The following is a 12871-nucleotide window of genomic DNA, read 5'->3' on the forward strand; positions in this document are numbered from 1 at the left end:
AGACAAGCTTGAACGGAGCGCACGGCATCACGGGACTTGTAGTCTTTCCCTTATTTGCTCGTTACCCGCCAGTACTGCAGACATGAAGCCTGAGAAGATTCCGTTTTCTTGTTATTGCATGCTGACGTGTTGCTTTATTTAAAAAAATAAAATAAAATCACTACTTAACGCATTTTCATTAAAAAACATTGTTTTTTTGTTTTGAAAAAAGGTATACAAAAGAAAGGAGCAAAACATTAACACCAGTTAACCACTTGAGCTTCAGAAGTTTTTACCCCCTCCATGAACAGGCCATTTTATGCTGGACCAAGCCTATTTCTGAGATAAGTTAAAAATCAGTATTTCATGGCTCGAAAATTACGTAGAACCCCTATATATATAATTTTAGCAAAGGCTCTGGAAAATAAAATGTCATTGCAATATTTTATGTCACACGGTATTTGCGCAGCACTCTTTCAAACGTGATCTTTTTGGAAAAAATACACTTTTTTGAATTGAAAAATAAGAAAACAGTAAAGTTAGCCCAATATTTTTGTATAATGTGAAAGATGATTTAATACACACCTAACATGTCATGGTTTAAAATTGCGCACACTGCATTTTTTTTTAACAGTTAGAACCCTTTCACACTGGGGCAGTTTGCAGGCGTTATTGCGCTAAAAATAGCACCTGCAAACCGACTTGAAACAGCAGCTGCTGTTTCTCCAGTGTGATAGCCCAAGGGCTTTCACACTGGAGTGGCGCACTGGTCCTCTGCTAGCAGCATCTTTGGAGCGGTGTGTCGCTCCTGTCCATTAAAATCAATGGGACACCACGATTATACCACCAGCAATGCGCCTCTGCAGAGGCGCATTGCAGGTGGTTTTAACCCTTTCTTGGCCGCTAGCACGGGCTAAAACCACCCCGCCAGCAGCCGAATAGCGCAGCGAAATTTGCGGTAAAGTGCCCCTAAAAATAGTGGCGCTTTACTACCACCGCACCTTCAGTCCCAGTGTGAAAGGGGCCTTAAAGTTACAGAGAAGGTATTTTGCTAGAATTATTGCTCTCGCTCTGATGATCACGGTGATACCTCACATGTGTGATTGGAACACCGATATATATTTAAAATCTGATTAGTCCCGATGTACTGACGGCCTATCTTATTTCTTGAGGCCCTACAGGGATCCTCAAACTACGGCCCTTCAGCTGTTGTGGAACTACACATCCCATGAGGCATTGTAAAACTCTGACATTCACAGACATGACGGGAATTGTAGTTCCTGAACAACTGGAGGGCCATAGTTTGAAGACCCCATACCCTAAAACACCAGAACAGTACAAATATACCCCAAATTACCCTTTTTTTGGGGGGGGAAAGTAGACAGTCTGAGGCATTTTGTTTTTTGAAGTTGTACTTTGTCACAAATGTCCCCTCTACAGTATCTCACAAAAGTGAGTACACCCCTCACATTTTTGTAAATATTTTATTATATATTTTCATGTGACAACACTGAAGAAATTACACTTTGCTACAAAGTAAAGTAGTGAGTGTACAGCTTGTATAACAGTGTACATTTGCTGTCCCCTCAAAATAACTCAAACAGCCATTAATGTCTAAACCGCTGGAAACAAAAGTGAGTGCACCCCTAAGTGAAAATGTCCAAATTGGGCCCAATTTGCCATTTTCCCTCCCAGATGCCATGTGACTCAATAGTGTTACAATATCTCAGGTGTGAATGGGGAGCAGGTGTGTTAAATTCGAGATTTTCCTAGCTTGTGACGGAAAATATTAATTATATGAAGACAGGAGGCGAGTATCTTATGCATTATCTTTCTTTAATAATGCCCATAGCAGAAATACAGTAAACATTTATTGTAACTTAAAAAATTCAAAGAACTACCCTTCCCAGCAGTCCCTGGGCCAGTGTAGCCCCTCCCAGACCGTAGCCTATATAAGGGACTGTCTGAGGTAACCTATTCCTCTTTCTTCATGCGAATTAGTGTAAACAGGAACCGAAAGTCCAATTAGACATCTCCGCGGCTGCCGGGAACCTTCCGACCGGAACACAACATCCGAATCTGGAGGAAACTAAAGGACAAGGCCAACACGGACCAACTTCATCCGGACCAACTTCATCCCAACGGGGACTATAGGAAACCCAAACCATTCGGAGCCGACCGGTCAGTTGTCCTCAGGAACATGGACCAACGGATTCAGTCAACAGCATCCCGACTCCGGATCTGGAATGCAGTAGGAACCTCCATCTGCGGTGAACTAAACCCATGGATCGAAATGGACAGCAATCCCAACGGGGATAGTGAAAACGAACTCCCGGGGCGTACCAGCCTCCGACTTGCAGGGTGCGTGGTTCATCAGTCTAGAAAGAGAGAGAGACAACCTCGTGACAGGGTTGGGTTGGGAGGGAAGATACTCGCCTCCTGTCTTCATATAATTAATATTTTCCGTCACAAGCTAGGAAAATCTCGAATTATACATCAGACAGGAGGCTCATATCTTATGCAAGTTCAAAGCTATAACAATGCATATGACCAATAACAATCAAAATAATCCACAACACTGACATAGATATGTGTACCTCCTGTTCAAAGCGGGATTGGCGGAAAAGCGGTCGCTGACAACAGTCCGCCGCTATAGTAAGTCACAGAGGAAACCGGGAAGAGAGGATTAACGTAGGAAACGAGGAGTTGAAAGACTTGCGAAGATCGCAGCGAGGCTGTCAAGGACATATAAGTCTGTAGACAGCGGACCACATACAGTTGTGGATGTGCGGGGAAGAACGGGTAGAAAACCGATCGAAGTACCGTCTGGTCCAACGCACGACGGAAAAAGACTTGAGTCTCTGAGGCGAGGAATGACGCCTGGATATGTCCAAAGCCTTGACGTCTGACCCACGATGGTGGAAATCAGACACAAGAAGACAGTAAGCTCGAAAGACAGTAACCTCAAGACAGAGTGTCAACGTCCCCCAGCCCGAGAACATGATCATGACCTTGGAAAAATCCCAAGTGTGCTGGTACATTGGGCGATTTAAACTTAACGCCTTCAAAATTGACACACCAACGGATCCAAAGAGTCCGCCAGATAATTGGCTATTACAGACCCTGGCGCTTGAACGGGGTCGACCCGTCGTTGATCACACCAAGTAACCCAGAGTCCCCAGGTAGATCGAGATGCCGATCTAGTCCCGGGGCCCAGTCCAAGGCAGGGAATCCCTAGCTGTTCCCGAAAGGTCGTAGTCTGCGACCGGAACCCCGATACTAACCATGTGAGGAGAGGTAGGATGTGCTTCGTGAGTAGAGGTTGCAGATCCCCGTTCGGACCAGCGAGGAGGTGGGGGGAATGAGGAACAACCTGGGGAGTTCCACCGTCATCCTCAGAAGGAGGGGAAACCATGGCTGCGTCGGCCACCACGGAGTGAACCGCACGACTGATGCCCTCCAGCTCGCTAAGTGAAGGAGGTCCCTGAGGGTCACCGGGAACAGGGGAACGCGTAATGTGTCCCCTGTGACCACGTTTGGTGGAGGGCGTCCACATGGTGCGCCTCCGGATCCGGCCTCCGGTTGTAAGAGCGCGGAAACTGGTGGTTGATACGGGGAACGAACAGGTCCATAGAGAAGGATCCGCGAAGTGAGCGAGGATCAGGGACCCTGACCGGTGCGGTCGCCAATCGTTGGAATCGGTCAGGTAACGAAAATCCAATCTGCCACCCTATAGGGATAGTCTGTGGCATATCCCGCAATCGGGACGATGTTGCATTCCAGGCAGAAGTGCCCGAAGTCTTACTAGATCCGCTAGGATTCTGGATCAGGGGCCCACCAAGCGATCGACGTACCGGACTGCGGGTACGTTGTCCGAACGCAATAGCACACAGCAGATGGACGTGCGTGGCAACAGACTTCCGATGGCAAAAAAGGCCGTCAGGGGTGTACGTGTTGATGTGCAGCCGAGGGTTCTCTGCGGACCACGTCCTACCGGAGGACGAGGGACTGCACCGAGCACCCCAGCCGAGGCGGCTGGTATCCGACCCTATGACGAAATCCGGTGAGGAGTTGAAAATGTCTCGCCGTTCCATTTGACGGCATGACGTAACCACTACCGTAGGTCCACCATGGCTTCACTTAGTTTGTATAGCGAAGCCCCTAGCGAAGATGTAGAGTCTCGAGTCTCTGGAGGGTTCGACAGTGAAGAGGGGCTGGAGAGTGGCCTGGATTGACACCGGGAACAGGCCGACTAAGCGAGTCAGTCCGCGTAAGGACACCCGCTGCTGCCCAGCATGATACTGATGTCTTTGCGGATGGCGGCTAATTGGGTATGGGTAGCCGAAGGATCGCTGGGTTGGTGTCCACCAAGAACCCCAAAAAAACTCTATCTCCTGAAATGGGGAGATAATAGGTGTTCGTGATCTATCAGGAGTCCCAGATCGCGAAGCGATCCGACCATCCAGGAGGCGTGTTCGCTCGCTAGGCGAGGGGAACCAGCCATTAGAAGTAGGTCGTTCAAGTAGATGTTCAACCTCACCCTTGTTCCACAGGGCAGTATGTTGGAGAGATTTCTCAAGCTCCCACCGGACGAAAAACCGCCTTTCTTCTTCCTGATCGGGAAGATGTTGTTGAGGAAGTTCAAAGAGAGCGGGTCCATCTCTACTATTGGCTGTTTGGTCCAAGGTCTAGCAACCTGTTGTCCATTAGGACGGTGTTTAGGTTTGAAAAACCGAATGGGATGGTGAACCAGGTATACGCCTGGTAATATAACTCCATTTGTCCTACCGTCTTAAAGATATCATCAATTAGCGTGATCCCATTGTGCTAGGTCAACCGGCTTACAGAGGCGGTAGCCTGCTCACTAAGGCGTAGGGTTAGGTGATAGGTCCAGAGATCTAAGACCCAGTACTGTGAGGTCCCAACGGCCCTCTCTATTCCCTTCCTGGAATACTGAATGATTATGGGATCCACCTCTGGAGTGAGCACCACCGTATTTGGTAATGGAAGGGTGAGTATTCCACCCTTAACTTGTCCGGTTAGCGTACCGATCGATCTCCAGGTCCAGCATTCGATCTATTGGATCACCTCAGGTAGAGGTGCCCAGTCACCGGAGTGTGGGTGGCCAATCACCTCCTGATCGAAAAATGGTACTCCACAAGAGTCCAATAAGGTTTTACCCTGGGACCTAGGGTTGGCGTCGTCATGGAGCGCCATGTGCCCACTGCTCACATAATCATCATCATTATCATCATCATTTTCATCCTCAGACTCAAAGGTGTTAGCCGCCTCGTACTCCGCGGACGACTCTGGAAGAGTCCACGAGGAGTCTGGCTCAGTCCGTCTAGCGGATCGCTGCCTCTGCATGTGCATCTCCCCGAGGCTCGGGGGTCGATTGGAGTCTGGGGAGTCCGTGGGTCGGCAGTCCTGGGAAGGTACTGCCTGGGGCATGTTATGTACTTCCCCTGCCGGGGAGTCAATGGGTCGGCAGTCCTGGGAGGGTACTGCCTGGGGCATGTTAATTACTTCCCCTGCCGGGGAGACGGAGGCCACATTAATGTGACGGCGCATACGGGACGCCATGCCCTACTCAGGGGCGTTATATCCTTGCCGGGAGATCCGGACATAGGGGTGCATGTGGGTTGGAACAACCGATGCCCTGGTAGTCTGGACGGACCTACCGACCAGCTCAGGAACCAGTGCAGCACTGAGGTAGGTAGGGCCTTCCAGGGCTGCGTCCACCACTTCAGTGGCACCAGTAGGGAGTAAAGGATCTGTCGCCAGCCACAGGAGAGGAGTCAGCTGTCTGCGGACAGCACGGCCGTGCAGCACAGGAAGATACGGAAGTTATGTACTATAACTTGTATAGTAATTTCTATAATTCATTCAATTATTGTTATAATTTGTTTATTTATATATATATATATATATGTATTTATTTATTCAATTATATATAAAGTATAGTTCAATAGTTTATATTTTAAAATTTGTTTATTATATATATTTATTTATTTATTCAATCATATAGATTGTATAAATTATTTATTTATAGACATTTATGTTCATTGATTTATTTATATTTATTTAATAAGTCAATAATTTATTCATTCGTATAATTATTCAAATTTATTATTTATTTACATGTATTAATATATTCATTATATGTAGAATGGACTACAGGGGAATACATTCCCAGAACAAGAACTGATGTTTAATGTGACTGAAGGTGAAGGAGTGACAGAAGCAGGGGAGGGGAGGAATTCCCCACCAGCTAGGTGTGAGTGACAGAAGTTAGATGAGGGGAGATATTCCCCACCACAAGGGGAGCTAGACGTGAGGCTCGGGGCCGTAGTCTCGCGAGACTACGGCCTAACGTGATTCGCATAGATCAGTGAGATCTACACAGAGTTCCAACCATACAGCCGCCCGCACCCTGGCGTGGCGGCGATGGGGAGAGACGGCCTAGCACACGGAGGATGGGGTCCCCAGGACAGGTCCGCAGCAATGGCGCCGTCGATTTGCGACAATAGCGCGATTGGTGCAGGGAGATCCTCACCGCCACGCCCCCCTCAGAGATGAGACGCTCTGAGGAGAAGGAGAAGAAGGGAGGTAGGAAAAAAAGGCGCCGAGATGTTAAAATGGCGCCGTCCTACCTCCAGTCAGAAAACGAGCAGTGTGCAGAGCGCACCGGGGGGAAACAAAAGAAGCAAAGCAGCGGTATTTTGTAAAATAAACAAATAAAGAAGCCCAATGACTGTAAGATGTACACATCAGAGGAAACCGCGTTCTCTACAAAACGGGTGGCACAGATAGCAAAGTGGGAAAAACATACAGCAAAAACTAAACGTCTATCATTTTTAGAAATATCAGTTGTGCTTCATAAGACAGAAGGTTGATAGAACAACACACAGATGAAGGTCTGAGGGGATCAGAGGGTATATACAGATACAGGTGGAAGTTGAAGGGAATAGCGGAGGAGGGAAAAACCTCCTTAGCTGTAATAAAAGCCGGGGTGGGAGGGGGGGGGGGATCCCCAGCACCCTGTGGAAAGACGATGTGACATTAGGATCTACACAAATTAAAAAGGCTGCTGATAACCAAATAACAAGCAAGCCTACATAAAAATTATAAACATAGAGTAATGTACTTATCTGAGTTCTGGCTATGAGCAGAAAGAAAGAGGAATAGGTTACCTCAGACAGTCCCTTATATAGGCTACGGTCTGGGAGGGGCTACACTGGCCCAGGGACTGCTGGGAAGGGTAGTTCTTTGAATTTATTTGTTACAATAAATGTTTACTGTATTTCTGCTATGGGCATTATTAAAGAAAGATAATGCATAAGATATGAGCCTCCTGTCTGATGTATAATTTGGTATTATCACTCTCTCATACTGGTCACTGGAAGTTCAACATGGCAAAGAACTCTGAGGATATGAGGGGGGGGGGGGGGGGTTTGTTGCTCTACATAAAGATGGCCAGGCTATAAGAAGATTGACAAGACCATGAAACTGAACTGCAGCACGGTGGCCGAGACCATACAGTGATTTAACATTTGGAAAATAGATGTACGAGTGCTGCCAGCATTGCTGCAGAGGATGAAGGGGTGGGGGGTCAGTCAGTCAGTGTGTAAACCATACGCTGCATCAAACTGGTCTGCATGTCCGTCATCCCAGAAGGAAGCCTCTTCTAAAGATGATGCACAAGAAATCCCGCAAACAGTTTGCTGAAGACAAGCAGACTAAGGACATGGATTACTGGAACCATGTCCTGTGGTCTGATGAGACCAAGATAAACTTATTTGGTTCAGATGATGTCAAGTGTGTGTGGCGGCAACCAAGTAGGGAGTACAAAGAAAAGTGAGTCTTGCCTACAGCCAAGCATGGTGGTGGGAGTGTGATGTACTGTGACATACATGACCACCTACCTTTGGCGACTGGGCCATAGGACAGTGTGATACCAACCCCAAACACACCTCCAAAATGACCGCTGCCTTTCTAAAGAAGCCGAGGGTAAAGGTGATGGACTGGCCAAGCATGTCTCCAGACCTAAACTCTATTGAGCATCTGTGGGGCCTCCTTAAAATGGAATGTAGAGGAACGCAAGGCCTTTAACATGCACCGGCTCCATGATGTCATCGTGGAAGAGGACTCCAGTGGCAACCTGTGACGCTCTGGTGAACTCCATGCCCAAGGGGATTAAGGTAGTGCTGGAAAATAATGGTAGCCACACAAAATATTGACACTTTGGGCCCAATTTGGACATTTTCACGCTAAAAACAGCACCTAAAAAGCTCACAAAAACCTATTCCCATTAAAAGCAATTGACACTTTCACACTGGGGCAGTGTATTTATTTATATATATATATATATATATATATATATATATATATATATATATATATATATAAAAAAAAATCCCCTCTCCAATGAAATTAAGGGAAAGCTCTTCAAAAGCGCTCAATGTTTTTACTGGCCGTTTAGAAGCGCCTCAGTGTGAGTGGGGGGGGGCTTACTCACTTTTGTTTCCAGCGGTTTAGACATTAATGGCTGTGTGTTGAGATATTTTGAGGGGACAGCAAATTTACACTGTTATACAAGATGTACACTCACTACTTTACATTGTAGCAAAGTGTCATTTTGTTCCAGAAAAATATATAAAATATTTACAAAAATGTGAGGATATACTCACTTTTGTGAGATACTGTATGCCTGCTGGCAATAGTGACCAATCCAGACAAAGCCATTCTCTTCCCCCAAAAGGGGCTTTAAGAGGACAAAATTTGACATCAAGTGCTACAAAAACACCTCAGACGTCGGTCACCTGCCTGGCAAGGGATTATTAACTTAAAGGTGGCAGCTTAACCAAATTTGTCATGAATACAAAGTCCTGTGATGTACGATTGAGGAAATTGACGTAACCATTACATCAAAGGACTGGTCAGATGGAACATTAGCGTTCTGTTTTCTTGGTTTTAGATGTATCTTGGTACACTAAGTTACTGACCCAAAACATGTACAGGGAACGTACTCTGCTGAACGCTTCAGTAAGACCACAACTCCTCTTAAGTCCCGGTTCACGTCGGCACAATTTGACATGCCAAATCGCAGCCCACTGTCAGCCAGCAACAGCCCCGTCCAAATTGGTGCGGTGCCGACTTTTCAGCACCACACTCCTGTATTATTGACGACTTCAGGGTCAATTTCAATAGACATCTGCATGAACCCACACAGATATCTTTCAAATTACCCCTGCGCTGAAATGCAGATTTGACGTTTCAAACCTGTCTCCAATGTGAACATAGGCTTACAGTCCAACTCCAGGTTCAATTCCTCCCACCAGCTGATCACCCCCCACCCCTTGTACATTTAGCTTTTTATTATTGGTTAACTTAAAGGCATTGTAAAGGAAATTATTATTATTATTTTTGCTGAAATGACTGTTTACAGCAGGGGTCTCAAACTCAAATTACCTGAGGGCCACAAGACAAGTTTTCATATGCCATGGGGGGCCGCATGCAAACTTTCAAACTTCAAAAACAACAGTACTGGTGTCAGCGAACACATTATTAACCCCCAGCACTGGTGTCAGCGAGCTTATCATTACCACCAGCACTGGTGTCAGCGAGCGCATCATTACCACCAGCACTGGTGTCAGCGAGCGCATTATTACCACCAGCACTGGTGTCAGCGAGCGCATTATTACCACCAGCACTGGTGTAAGTCAGGGTTTGACAAATTTGCTTGGAATCTAGGAGCCAGCTAAAAAAGTTAGGAGCCAGAAAACGCACCCCGTCCCGACGAGCTTGCACGCAGAAGCGAACACATACGTGAGCAGCGCCCGCATATGTAAACGGTGTTCAAACCACACATGTGAGGTATCGCCACGATTGGTAGAGTGAGAGCAATAATTCTAGCTCCTCTGTAACTTAAAACATGCAACCTGTAGATTTTTTTAAACGTCGCCTATGAAGATTTTAAAGGGTAAAAAAGTTTGTTGGCATTCCACGAGCGGACACAATTTTGAAGCGTGACATGTTGGGTATGAATTTACTCGGTGTAACATTATCTTTCATAATATTAAAAAAAATGGGGATAACTTTACGGTTGTCTTATTTTTTAATTAAAAAAAAAGTGTAATTTTTTCCCAAAAAAGTGTAAGACCGCTGCGCAAATACGGCATAACAGAAAGTATTGCAACGATCGCTATTTTATTCTCTAGGGTGTTAGGATAAAAAAATATATAGAATGTTTGGGGGTTTTAATTAGAGGGAAGAAGATGGCAGTGAAAATATTGTAAAATGACATTAGAATTGCTGTTTAACTTGTAATGCTTAACTTGTAATACCAACGGCCACCACCAGATGGCGCCAGCTCACATCTGGTGGTAATAACTTGTAATACCAACGGCTCACCACCAGATGGCGCTCCCCTCACTTCCACCCTGCCTGCGGGCCATTTATAACTGGTCCGCGGGCCGGTACTTTGAGACCACTGGTTTACAGGGTATAGAGACATAATAGTTAACTGATTCCTTTTAAAAACAACTATTAAAAATCAATCATATAATGTACCTGTAGTTTCTAGTTTCATTTTTGCATGTTTCCTGCTTCTGTGATGCACAGAGCCAATACAGGGCAGTGATGATTTGGAAAACAAAACCGATTGTTGCTGAGGGGTTTTAGACACACAGTAATCACACCTCCTTGATTAATGAGCACAGAGAGAAAGCTCCTAGTACTGTGGTTATCAGGAAACAGACAACCAGGAATTGTGGAGATCAGAGAATTACAGCAACTTGAGAGCAAATACGAACAATGAGGACAAAAAAACAGCACTGCATTAAAGGTAAAGGAAGCTATTAAGATATAAAAATAAAAAAAATCCTTTACAAACCCTTTAAACCGCTTTGCAGGTCTGCCCACCCCTGGGAGAAGACTGAGTGGTATCAGTGCAGCTCTCAGCATTAATACACTGAATGAGTACCAGGGGGGAAGCCCCTTTAGTGGGCAGGCCCACAACACATTTACAGTACAGTCCTCTCTGGTAAACCATGCAGGGTACATTCAACCAGGAAGACTTAGGACTGAGAAGTGAGAATGTAAGCATCACAGCCAGAGCCACATTTTTTCCCCTCATTTGCCAGGGGAATCAGCCAAAATAAAATTGGTTTGACTTAGGCTTTAAAGCGTTAACCTCTTACACAACTTCAGTCTGGTTTTCCCACAGTGCAGCATACCTGCAGGTAAACCATGCTTTTTTTTTCCATAGACTTCGACAGAATCGGTTGATAATTGTTTGGTGCATTTTCTAAAACCGCACCAAAAATGCAGCATGCATGGCAGAAAATGCACAAAAATAAATACACACATGATCCAATACCGATTCTATGATAATCCACAAGCAAGCTGCAGTGTGAAAAGTGCCCAGCTGCTCTGGCCTACTAGAAAGGCATTGTTGCAAGATCTGATTGGCATAGAGCAGGGGTATTGCATTACAATTCGCTGAGGTCCGGTCAGTAAAATTCTCTTCTCGCAGAGGTCTGAATATGTCGGTTCCCTGTAACGCATTTTCGCATGAACCAAACTACATGTTACTACAGCACAATGCAGCTTGGTGCGGCACAATTATTATTTTTTTTTTATAAAAGGGTCAAGGACTTTTCTCAGTTTCTTGTGAGTAGTGAAGCCCATTAAAATGATCTGATCAACCCTAGACGAGTGCACCACATGCACAGATCTTAACCCATTCTTAGATCAGCATCCTTAGTCCCCCTGTGCACGTCACAGTCCCTTCCACATCAAGATCCCCTCTTGATGAGGGTCCTCAGCTCCCCGTTTACATCACCCCCCTCCACAGGAGTGTCCTCACACTTCCTTAACATCAATTAACAGTACTATCCTCTGCCCCTATTTACATCATAACCCCACATGACAGTCCTCAGCCCCCCCCCCCACATGACTGCAATCCTGAGGCTCGAGGTAGGAAGTGAAGGGAAATCTCCGCAATGGGACGGGTAAAATAAACTGACAGGGGCTCTACCCCCCCCCCCCCCCTCCATTAATCTATCCACAATTAAAAATAAAGTGTAGCCTATAGTTCTACTTTAAGCACACATTTCTGATAATTTTATGGAGAGGACTAAGAAGATATAACCATGGAAATGGTGCAGCAGAACCCCACCCCCCCCCCACAGTTGCAGAATGCCGGCTGCCTGCATACCAGAAGCAGTGCGACCGCTTTATGGGGGCGCTAGACTAATTTGCCTCTCAGCTCAGTCCGCCCCATAAGACTGCCGCTACACCAACAGCGCAAGCCGGCAGGGACTCTTTCCGTGCTGCCCCCTTGCAAAGTGTTGGCCTAGGCCAGGATACAGCTCTGGGTCCACCATTTAGTGATGCCCGGCATAGAGTGTTGCTATGATGTAGTGTGCTTTAATAGGTATTTTTAATAAAGTGAACTATTCCTTTAGCTCACAAGTTTACTCAGCATGGCCTCAGACCTGTATTGGGATATTGTCAAAGCATCTTTAGTCTTAAAAAAAAAAAAAAAAAAACCCCTAAAAAAAAAAAAAGGCAAAAAAAAGGCAAAAAAAAAATTAAAAATAAAATCATGATACTTACCTCCACTGTGCAGCTTGTTTTGCACAGAGTGGCCCCGAACCACATCTTCTGGGGCCCCTCGGTGGCTGTAGCTCCTCCTTTTGCAAGAGCTTTCCACATTCACGCTAGCGAGCTCGCATGGTGGAAAGCTCTTGCGGGCGCGACTATCACTCGACCCTGCGTCATTGATGCGATTGACAGCAGTGACAGCCAATGGCTGCGCTGCTTTCAATTCATTCACGGTAGCCAATCAACGGCCAGGCTGAGAACTGAGGAGGATGACGGGGGTGAG

The sequence above is a fragment of the Rana temporaria genome, chromosome 2 (genome assembly GCF_905171775.1).
Source record: "Rana temporaria chromosome 2, aRanTem1.1, whole genome shotgun sequence".
NCBI classification, from domain to species: domain Eukaryota; kingdom Metazoa; phylum Chordata; class Amphibia; order Anura; family Ranidae; genus Rana; species Rana temporaria.